The sequence below is a fragment of the Tupaia chinensis genome, unplaced genomic scaffold (assembly GCF_000334495.1).
Source record: "Tupaia chinensis unplaced genomic scaffold, TupChi_1.0 Scaffold000292_1, whole genome shotgun sequence".
Classification (NCBI taxonomy): domain Eukaryota; kingdom Metazoa; phylum Chordata; class Mammalia; order Scandentia; family Tupaiidae; genus Tupaia; species Tupaia belangeri.
Window position 1 is genome coordinate 3,587,001 of NW_006159777.1, and position 11,681 is coordinate 3,598,681.

General features: G+C 58.4%; 1 protein-coding gene across 1 annotated transcript in view; it reads left to right on the plus strand.

Moving 5' to 3' along the window:
* The first annotated feature begins 4,602 nt into the window (after positions 1–4,602).
* Positions 4,603–11,681, plus strand: part of KCNJ1 (potassium inwardly rectifying channel subfamily J member 1) — a 33,340-nt gene continuing 26,261 nt past the window's right edge. The window contains 1 exon segment of the mRNA XM_014588658.1: positions 4,603–4,777. The gene's annotated coding sequence lies outside the window, so the exon portion shown is untranslated.

The following is an 11,681-nucleotide window of genomic DNA, read 5'->3' on the forward strand; positions in this document are numbered from 1 at the left end:
AGGCGTGCACAGGCCGGCGGGCTCTGCGGCTGGAGGGCAGGTCCCAGAGGGACGCATACATAGAGATTCAAGATACAGAATAAGACGTCTGCCTGTGAGGCGCTGCGTAGGCCCGGGAAAACTCGAGGTAGAGGATACAAAGACCAACAGAAGGAGCATCTGCAGAGTCCCCCGCTCTTGCTGCCTCCCCTTTCCCCCAAGGACGGCCACTGGGCAGGTGCTAGTCCAGCCTGTTGCTAGTGACAAAAATGCCTGAGTCTGGGGAACCAGCAGTTAGCATAATGGCTATGTCGCTGGACTCCCACATAGTCGACCGCAGTTCGTGTCCTGGACCCGGTGGCTTAAAACTCACGCCGGGTGCGTGTGCGTGCGTGCCTAAGATCCTGAGAGGAGAATGGAGGAGAAGGATTGCGGCGTGACCATCCCCCCTGGGGGGTGATTTCTTGCTGTCTCTCTGTCTCTCTCTGTCTGTCTGGCGAGCGCACGCGCCCTATAGCAAAAAAATCTCTCCCCCCCAAAAAAAACCTCTCAAAAAAAAAAAACAAAAAACAAAAAAACCTGAGTCTGGGCAATTTATAAGAGTTTATTCTGCTCCCAGCTTGGAGGTCCAAGGGCCGGGAGCCGCCACACGGCAGAGGACGGGGACGCTGTGTCCTCTGCACCTGGGGCCTCTGTCTAGTCCCTGTCCTTGCAAACCCAGGTGTTGGTCTTGGTGCCTTGTCTCCATGACCTAAACCCTAATCTGCCCTCGGCCTCGCCTTTCGAACTGCGCTGGAGTAAGTCTCCCCCCTGAGCCCCATCACAGCCAAGTCTCAGCTCATGAGTTTTGGGGGCACATTAAGACCACAGCCTCACCTATGCTGAAGAACCCCAATGTCACACTCCATGGGCACGCATGTCCTTCTTCAGCCTTGACCCTGCCCGGCCGCCAGCGTCTCGATCAGTGTCCCTCGCGTGAAGCGCTCTGCCCGTGTTCTCTGGCCTCCGACCGGTTTTCTCTCATCTACTCCCCACCTTCCTCGAACGCCTGGTGTGATTCTGCACTGCATGCTGCTCGGCCCAATGGCCACCACCTCTAGGAAACCTCCCCAAGCTTTGGCACCGAGGGCAGCCCTCTCTGCATACGTGAGCACCTCACAGGCACCCGGGTCTTGGAGTGCTGGGGTGGTCTTCTCTACAGAGGGGTAGAGCCACGAGGGTAAGAGTCAGTAAAACTCATCCTCTTTTATCTAGGAAGGCTCTTGACCAGCTCTGACTGGTTAAGTGGAATCTCGAAACCTGGGACCAGAGGTGGCAGAGAGGTGGCACATGCCCCGCGAGGATGGCCTGCACGGGGAGGCCCCGGTCCCTGCTGCAGACAGGGCCTCCCTGTGCATAGCAGGTACACGTGTGTCCATCAACTGGGCTAGCTGAGGCTGCAGGTGGACCACGGTGTGAGGGTCTTCCATGGAAAGGACACACAAATAAACTGAGAGAATCCTCCCTCATTCAGTTCTATCCCTCTTTCCAAAACGTCCTTGGCTGGAATTTCTCAGCCAGAGATCTGCTTGCAGTGTTTGGAGGAGTGTTTCACTCCCACGTGACTTTCTTAAAACCTGTCCTTGGTGAAGGTGTGCAATCCTCCCATCCTGTCACCATCGCGGTGGGCCACCTGGTTCTCCTCTGCAGCAAACATGTTCAAAACCACATTTTATTGTCACTCTTTACCCAGACACTGGCTCTCAAGAGAATTGAATCTCAAAGGTACAAGAGCCCGTTCCAGAGGAGCACCTCTGTCCTGTCCTCTCAGGAGCTGGGAGGCCTGCCGGGTGACATGCTTTGGCTATGCTGGGATTTCCGTCACTGTCCAGCCAGGTGATGGCAGGAGTCCTCCCCGGGTCACCACCTGCAGGGTCGCAGTGGCTTGGGGTGCTTGCTGCATAGGTGGGAGACCTCCTGCAGGCTCCGGCTAGATGGAGTGAAGTTTAACTCAGCTCTGAGCCTGAATGGCCATCAGTGTGCTTGTTTTGCAAATGCACGAGCCCACGGTGCTGAAGTCACAGGCTGAAGTCACAGGTCAGAGCGTCTCGGCATTGGACGTCGTGTGGCTCTTCCCGTCTGCCTGCCGGACACACACCAGCTGCTGAGGGTGTTTTCCACCTCGCTAAACAAGACCCTGTCTCAGAGCTGGAGTCAGGAAGAGGGAAATATTAACCACCAGACTTTTATCCCAGCCACATGGTTGGAATGCTGAGCAGAGCCTTGGAGTGGCGTGTTCAAAGCAGGCAGAGGGGGCTGCACAGAAGGATGGGAGGTTCCCAAGGACCGGCGATGGTGAAGGCAGGCCTTGGGAACCTTTCGGTCCACGGGAAAGTGTATGGAGCTGAAACACCGCCGAGGGTTATGACTGAGCTGTGCTCACCTGGCAAAGGCTGGCCACCACCCAGGGCTCCGGCAGCTGAGGCCTAAGCAAGAGGACTGCAGTTCCGGGCTCAGAGGCTCTTCCTGGCCAGCAGAGCCCGCCACTGGGGCCTTTGCCCCGTCGTTCCATCTCACCGTGAACCCTTCAAAGACTTAAAGAATGCTACGCCTTTTACTTCTGCTTTATTTGTATTTTAATTTTGTGTATGAAACATCTGTCTTTTCATCCAGCGCTGAGCAATCCTCCCACACTGTGTCATTTGCCTTTTAATGTGTTTCCCAAACTCTCTCCAGGATTTGCTTTGGGCTTCCTGATAGTATTTGCAAAGGCGGGAATGGTTCGAATGCCCAAGGCTCCCCTAAGGGCCGGTCCTCCTGCAGCTTCAGGGTCGTGGTCAGCCGGAAGGTAGGCTTCTGCACCGTGCCTTCTCCTTCATTTCATTGTTATGGAATTATCTGCATGCGACGTTTTGAAGATCTCCTGTTCATGCTGTCCCTTTCACACTGCCGTCCTTTAACTTCTCTACATAATCACTTCAAACATTCTGTGATGGCTACACTTGTTTAAATATATCTATGTACAGATACAGGTACTTGCTGTCACGCTCATGAGTTCGCCAAAGAGAAACACACACACATATACACACACACATACACATCACCCACCACAGGGATGGCTGCACCACTGTCCCTTCTCCTCCGCTCTCCTCTCGGGATTTGGGACATGTATGCACACAAACCTGGCACGATTTTTAAGCTACTGGGTCTGGGACCCAAGCCACACAGCTGGCCACGTGGGGTCCAGCCGCCTTAACCTCCATGCCGCCGACTGACCTCACCTGTGTTTATATTCTCTTGACTTTTCTGTGACAGAAGTTGAGAGTTCACAGAAAATGGTATTAAAGCACAAGTTTGTGTTGATGCCAAAAAAATGTGAAGTGCATGTAGTTTCTTCATAAGCATTTTTCATGAACTTCTAAAAGCCTCCTTGTGAAGAGTGTTCATGGGTGGGCCCAGTTAGCACCCTAGGCCCCCCTCTCTCCCTCACGGTGCTCTTGTTCCCTGTTACTGGTTCTCTATGTGGTGTCCCTGGTCCACCCGGATCTTCCCCAGAACCACAAGCCTCCTGCTCACATGCGGCGGGACCTGGCCCTGCCATCATGACTTACGCACCCCCCTAAGGTCTCACCTCTGAAAACCATCACATCGGGGCTGAGTTTCAACCCTAGAATTTTGGGGGACAGATTCAGACAGAGCAACCACCTGTAGGCTTTTCCCTCCTCTAGAACCTCCCTTTCGCATCGGTGCCCACCTGCTCCTCTCACGAGCATCGCCATACATCGGTTCTCCCCTGGAGGGGCATCAGGAGGAGCGACGTCTGGTCTCCACCCCGGGAGCTACGGGGACACCCTCCTGTCCTTTGTGTCACTTTGACTCTTGAGCAGAGGCTGGTGCCGCTGCCGTCTGTGTGGCATTGAGTGGAAAAGGGGACCGATTGCATGGGGATGTGGCCTGCCCATCCTCACTTGCCGCATGGAAACGAAGTGACAGCGGCTAACAGACTGGTTTGTGACGCGTCAGGCGGGGGCAGGCATGAAGTGTGGTGGCTCACGGAGGACACCATGACCTGGAGGGGCACGGCAAAGACGGCAGCTCAGACAGGCACAGGGTGAGAGCGCCTCTTCTTCAGCGTGAAGTCGGCACGGAGTAAGGGGTGGCGTGTGGCCTTCCCCAGGAACTGAGGCTTAGGGGCTGGCGCAGGGGTGTGTGTGGAGGGAGAGCAGCTGCCCATCGGCAGAGCAGGGTGTCAGCCCTCCTGCCTGCTGCAAGGTCCGTGCTCTCAAATTCTCCCTTGTGCTAGGACCAGGGGACAGGGACAGGGCCAAAGGAAGGTTTGCTCGCTCTGAAGGCCACCGAATGCGCCACCGAGCAGGACAGACTATGGAGGGGCTCCTTGGGGCCTGGCTCCTGGCCTGGCAGCATCTAGCCCAGACACACGCACTCAGCCTCCCGGGTTTGGCCAGGACCCCATCCACCCGAGCACACTGGCCTCTGTTCCCGGCATGGCCCTACCGGCAAGTCTTCTAAATTAGCGCGGTAGGTCAACACCTTCGGGAGTCCACCGTCAGGCCACGCCCACGCTGCTGCCCCACCTGGAAAGTAAACCGCCTTCTGAGAGCTGCTGCATGCAGATGAGAGGCAGCCGGTCTGAGCTGACCTGACCCGCACACTCATAAAACCCACAGGGCTCAGCGAGCTCGCCCGGGACTCCCAAACTCCTAGACCAGAGGTGCGGGGCCTCGCCGACTCGAGGGTCCTGCTGCTCTCCTGGGGCTCGAGATATGTGCATTTGCCTCTCCCTCTGACAGCCCATGAGGTAAGGAGAGAAGCCCTCATTGTGCCTCTGCAGAAAAGAGGGGTGAATTCTTGTGGAAATTTAGACTCTTCCCCCACCTCTAGACAGACTCGTCTATCCACTCCTGAGGGATAAGCGTGATGTGAACTCACTCACACCTGATGCTCTGGGTGTGCTGTTGCCATGGGTTACGAGCAGGAGCCCTGAGTGCAGGGAAGCCTGTGGTTCGCATCAGGCTGGGCTCCGGAGCCCTCCCTTGGGCCGCAGGGCGTGTGCAGGACTCCTGTCTCTGGCGGCATCTCCCATGGCTGGGAGACCGGCTTGCCAGCAGCCCTCTCGGGCCTCTCCCGCCTTTCTGGGAGAGGATCACGAGGCGAGTGGGATCTGTTACGGAAAAGGCTTATCGGAAAAGGCACGTGTCAGAAAGACATTTCGTGACCTTAACCAAAATGCTCTGCTCCGGCCCCGACATACCGTGGGAGGACTCCCACCCACTCGGGGTGAACGCACGCGCGTGTCCGACTGCGCTGGGGCAGGTGCTCTGGGGCTGAGCGCCCACTGCTTCCTGGGGCGCGAGCGGACTGGGAGCTTCTCCACGCAGCTGTCCCCAACAGGTTCTGTGCATAGTTGCTCAAGAGAAGTTGGTCTTTGCAATTGGCCATCCTCGGGGACATGGTCTGTCAGGGCCGGAGCCGGAGCCAGAGCCGGAGCCGGAGCCGGAGCGAACGCCGCGGAGGCTGAGACAGACCAGGACCGAGGTCTCCCTGCTCTGGGGAGCTGCCCAGTCCTGAGACCCTCACCGCGCTGCTGGTGTGGTCTCACCGAGGTGACTTCTGCTTTTAAAAGCGCACTGGGGTAGAGGCACCTGGGACAGCACGGGCTGTCAGAGAAGGCTTTCGGCTTTCTGGGTTCATTTTTGACACTCGCTCATGAGGATGGCTTTTCTTCTGGGCGAGAAGGCCACCAGCCAGCTGAGGGGGGCTGGCCTTGCCAGGAAGCAGGTTCCTGAAGCTTTGCTGCTGTGCATGGCTTAGAGTTTGTGCTATTTTAAAATTTTCCTTTAAACGTGAGGATCTTGCAGTCCCTCCAAGCATCTTTGCTCTGGCGAGCTGAGACTCAGAACACCCATGCGTGACCCTCCCCTTTCTCAGCCGTGCATGTTCCTGTGTTAGGTCCCAAATCTATCCTGGACCTTCCCACACTCCAGGGTTGTCCAAGAGTCCAGCTCTGACCCAGGGCTCTGCCTTCTATTTGCCCCGGGCTTCCAGGATGGAAGACTGCCCCCGTCCTTGTGGTGGTGCTCGCTGGAGTTGCTGGTGGCCTCAGTCGCTTGCTCCTGACTCCGACCCCTGGCACCGCCCTCGGCTGCGCGACAGGCTGTTTCTGCCCGTCCTCCTCCTTAGGGCTGTCTCCGTGCACACAGGTGTTCGTGTCCTCACCGTCCAGCTTCTTACCCTGCACCCGGCGGGCGCAGGGGCTGCCTGCCCCGGGACTGCTGTGGCTGGGGGTGCCCGTGGGTGCCAGCTGTGCTTTGCTCCTTCAGCCGGGGGTCCGACATGGAAATGGGCTGGGGTGCTCTGGGGAAGCAAGGCCGCGGGAGCAGGAGCTGCGACCCTCGCTGTCAGGACAGGCTCGCTGCGTGTGTGTGGGGCTCACATGCTGTGACAGAGGACCTCATGGAGATGCAGCCCTCACCTGGGTGGGTCAGGTCAGGGGCCTAGGGGCAGGGGAGCACTCCAGAGCCAGAAAGTGGCATTTGCAAAACGTGCCTGAGTGTGAGCATGGCATGGACCGTGGACCCCGGCTGGCTGGGGAGGACTGAAGGGAGGGGATTCGGGAGAACCTGCAGAGTGGATGGGGCTCGATGCACCTGGAAGTGAGGGGGCGAGACCCCGGGAAGAGCAGACCATGCTCACATTTTAGAAAGGCTGCCTGTTGTCAGGGCCAGGTAGATGGGAGTGGGACCCCTCGCTGCAGGGGCTGGGGGCTGGAGTGGCTGCAAAGCAGGCGGGGAGGTGCCGGAGTTCGGACTCTCTCGCAGGAAAGCCCGCGGGACGAACACAGCCTAAGCTGAAAGAGCGTTCCTTCCATATGCCCTCACACGGCCGCCCCGCCCTCTGGCCTCCAAGAGCAGAGTTCACAGACCCCACTAGCTCGGGAGTCAGGGCTGTGCACAGCACGGGCCACCTTTTCAGGTGCCGCCTCAGGAGGAAGCCTCAGGTCACCAGCTCTCAGGCCATGAAGTGTGTGCCTGCCTGGGGAGGGGAGTGGTCTTGGTGGGTGTGGTGGGACAGCCTGCTGTCATCCCAGGGTCCCTCCTAGAGGGGCACAGCCTTGGAGCTGTCTCTGCTGTTCTTGAGCTCCCGCTGAACCCCACTGCCTGACGGGGGCAGGGTAGAAGTGGTGCCCCTTACTGTGGGCGCTAGGTTGAGGCGACATCTAGAACGACAGAGGACAGTGCCCTGGAACTGCAGGACCTCACAGACCTCCAGCTGTCCCTGGACCTGCAGTACTGGCTCAAATGTGTCCCTGCTGAAACTGTCCCGGGGGCTCTGTCTTTCCCGTTATGCCTGGAGTAGAGTTCTTTCAGTGCTGACAGCGAGGGCTCCAGGGGCTCCAGTCTGTCTTCCGGGTTCTATGGCCTGTGGCGTAGAGCCCAGCGATGCTGGCCAGCGTGCTGCGGGGGCAGTGGGAAGCCGCTGCCTCAGGCCATCCCCCAGGACCACCTGACCTGGGGGATAGGGGGTCAGAGTATGCGGCTTCAGTGCACACGGTTGGAGGAGCTCTGGGCGTGGCGCCCAGGCAGTAAGTGGCAGTGGTGGGATTCGACCCAGGCTCTCTGACTCCAGTGCTGTGGATGCGTCCCTCCTGCCCTTGTCTGCAGGCAGGTCCCGGGCCTTGCGGGCACAAAGCTCAGAACATCTGGGACAACCAGGACTCCTGAGTTCAATTCCTGCCTGCTCCCTGATTGCCTCTGTAGGGCGACCCCAGGACTTCTCCCCCTAGAGCTGGGGTGTGTAATTTGGGTGTCTTGCCAGGGACCCAGAGCAAATATACCTTCATTCTTGAAAGGCCCAAGAAGAACATGCCCGAACGCACAGGGTCGGGGGCTCAAGGCACCCCTGAAGAGCCCTGCAGCACAGAACTCGGAGGTTTGCCCAGGGCTACCCAAGGCAGCTGGGCGTGGAAGTCAGTTTCAAAGGCTTCAGCTACGTCTCGTCTCTTTGCCCACCCGCTGGGCATTTTCGGAGCTGCAGGTGGTGGTCAGGTGGGTGAGACTGGTTGAGAGACGACGTCTACTTCATTCCAAGGCCAAAATCTGTCTTTTTAAATAAGCTCAGCCCCATTTACATACTGGGAAAAATATGGACAGACATAGACTGACCCCGAAGTAAGGAGGGAAGAAGCCGGAAGAATGGAGAGCGGGCCTCCTGGGCTCTGTCTCCTGGAACACACAATTGGTGATGGCATTAGCACCATCCGGGACAGGAAGGAGGGGCCGACTTCACCCTGAGTCATGAGGCTCAGAAATCCTCAGGGACAGCAGGAGGTGTGGAAATGGGGAAAACAAAACAGAACAAAATAAACGAAAATATTCAAAATAAAAAAACAAACGTGAATGAAAAGTTAGTTTGGAGACAAGCACTGGGTACGGGCAGTGGGACCCCAAAGTCGTCAGGAAATGTAGAGTGAACTCGCGGCCAGCCAGCTCGCAGGAGCCACCTTCCGTTCCAGGTGGGTGTCCTGGGCCGTCCCCACTGGGGTCATTGCGAAGGATGTGCAGAGACCGTGGGCCACCCTCGCCTTGGCCGTGCCAGAATCTCAGACACACAGGAAAGGGGGCAGGGCCCTCACCGAGAGACTCCAGGTTGCTTTGAAAGAAATGGCGAGAAGCTGCTGAGAACTGAGCAGCGGAGTGGCCCGTCAAAGCTATCGAGAACCCAGAGGTGCTCTGCCTGAGTGGCCGCTTCTCAAAAACTGCGAAGTTGTCAGATACAACGCAGTATCACCCCATTAAAAACAAAACAAAAAAAACCCAAAACAAAACCAGAGCATTGAAACACGATTTTAAGTGATCTTCAGCTCCCACGCACCCAGTGTGGGGATGAAGGCACTGAGCCTGGAGGAGGCAGTGCCGTACATATAGCCCCTGGGAAACTGTGAATCTGAATCCTCTCACCTCCCTTTGGATCAATAATCTTCTTACTCACAGAAGGCTTCATCATTTTCCTAAATGCCTCCCCGGTCTGCAACAGCGTCTGTCTCAACGTGAACTTGTGTGGCCCCTGCATCTGTCTGCCCCGTATAACTGTCTGCCTCATGCACCTGTGTGCCCCATGCACCCTTGCTATCTGCCCCGTGCACCTGTCTGCCATGTGCCCCATGCTATCTGCCCCATGAACCTGTCTGCCCCATGTGGCTGTGTGCCTGTCTGCCCCTTGTACCTGTCTGCACCATGCAGCTATGTGCTCCATGCACCTGTGTGCCCCATGTACCTATGCTGTCTGCCCCGTGCACCTGTGTGCCCCGTGCACCTGTGCTGTCTGCCCCGTGCTCCTGTGTGCCCCGTGCACCTGTGTGCCCCGTGCACCTGTGCTGTCTGCCCCGTGCTCCTGTGTGCCCCCATGGACCTGTCTGCCATGTGCCCACCGCACCTGTGTGCCCCGTGCACCTGTGCTGTCTGCCCCGTGCACCTGTGTGCCCCATGCACCTGTCTGCCATGTGGTGCTGTCTGCCCCGTGCACCTGTGTGCCCCGTGCACCTATGCTGTCTGCTCCGTGCACCTGTGTGCCCCCATGCACCTGTCTGCCTTGTGCACCAGTGTGGCCCATGCTGCATGCTGAGCCGCCACTCTCCCCAGACTGTGCCTGGTCTGCTGCCTTAACCTACGTACACTCTGGGAGAAGATGCTTCTTGAGAACTCTAAGTACAAGCCAGAACTTTCCATTTATTTAGAACTTCCCAAAGTGCAGGTCCCTGCCTCTTCACCAGTGTTTCTTGGCTTGGACCCAAGAATGCATTCACCAGGGAAGCTCAGTGTGCACGCTGTCCCCAGGGAGCAGATTTAAATATGCCTCGCAGCGCATTTGAAAGCAACAGGTTAATCGTCTTTGCAGTTAGAGCTACCAGAGCTCTCAGGTGACCACCCCAGGGGCAGTCTCACACCCCGCTGCCCTTGATTAAATTCCCAAGAACTTTCCAGCTCTATCCAGATCTGCTGTTTGTCCTTGAGGACGGAGACAGCCTGGGTGACGAGGAGTGGAGTGAGGAGTGACTGTTGTTAGCTTTTCACAGGAGCAGGCTCCATGAAAGCTGGCCCTCGAAGCCCAGGCCCAAGGATGCAATGTTCAGAGATAAGAACGATCCCAGCCTCTTGCTGGAAGGCACATTCCACCGGCTCAGGGAACGGGTTCTGATCGGGACTGGGGGCTGATGAGCTATGGAGCTAGAGGACCAGGCGCAGAAAGGAGGCATGGTCGTGGTTGTAGGGTCGCCTTAGAAGACTCCCAGGAAGCCCTGTGGCTAGAGTCAGTGTGAGGGTACAGGGACCGAAGTGAGCTGCAGGTGGAGCACAGCCAAGCAGGACAGAGGGTTGGCCAAGCACCTGCTAACTGCCCCGAGGGCTCTCCGACCCTCCTGCTCTGGGGAGCCCTGGTGGGAGGAGGTGGCCTAGAACAGACCTCTTTCCTCTCCCAGTTGCCCCATCCCTTTCAAAGGAGGGGAGAAGGGAAGCTCCGAGAGCCTAACTGATGCTCCCTGGTCCAGCCCTGCACTCCTGTGAGAGCCGGAGGGACTCCAAACGCCTTCCAACCAAGTCCCTCGGGGGGCGACCCCAGGCTGCCTTGCCCTCCCCGCACCCTCGCGGCTACCGCTGTAGGAGCCGGCAGGTGTAAGACCGGCAGGTGGAGGCCATGGGAGGTGGAGGAGGGCTCCACTCTCTGCATTCATGCTCTTGTCCGGCTGGCGTGGCGGTCTCTGGCGGTGCCTGCAGACTCGGATCTCTACACAGAGATGTGTCAGGAGCATCCTGTGGCAGCAGAAAAGGGAGGGTGGGTGAGGGGAGATGGGCCCAGGCCAGGCTGGCACTGAGACACCGGGCGTGGCCACTCTGGGCACTGAGAGTGCAGAGGGACAAACGCCTTCCCACGTGGTGAGGCTGGCCCTGCAAAGCTGGAACCAGGGCTCCGTGGAGAGGCTGGGCGAGGGCTAGGGCTGACTGTCTCTGACACGGAGGGGTGGCTTTCTCACACCTCCTCCAAGGGTGGCAGATTTAAACGCAGCCAACCAGAAGGTGTGGGTAGATGTCAGGAGGAAGCCAGTCGGCAGGCACGGGACAGAGCGCATCCCGGGAAAGGACTGCTGCTTCTGTGTAGACCTGGGTCTGTGGCTCTTCCCAGGAGGGGTGTTGGTGGCCTGGCCTCCAGGGCCGTGAGCTGAGCCCTCGCTCCTGACCTGTGTTGTGTGCCATGGTGGAGAGGGGGCTCCGCAGCGGCCCCGCTCCCCCAGGGCTTCAGGGCTGAGATGTTGCTGTGGTTCCCCACCCGGCTCCTTCCTGACCCGATTCGGTCTCTCTGGGGGCTGCTTGGGTCTCTCTCAGGAGCAGCTTGTGATCTGGAGAACAAATCCCCAAGCTCCCTGTGGCTCCCTTCCTGCTGGTGGCCCCAGGATGGCGCCCTCCCGCCTTCGCCCTTGTTCTTGCTCCCCCTCCTCATCCCACGTGCCTCTTTCTGGTCTAAACGCTCAGGTGCACCTCTAGGAGGTGCCATCCAACCACCCCTCAGAGGGCCCTGACTGGGCGGCCCCTGGCCTGGTGGCAGCACGTGGCCCTGCCTCAGTCCATGGCCGGCGGGCAAGAGCAGAGGGCGGAAGCAGCGGCAGGTCCCTGTCTCTGCCTGTGCAGCTGTGGGGATGAGGGTCCCAGGGA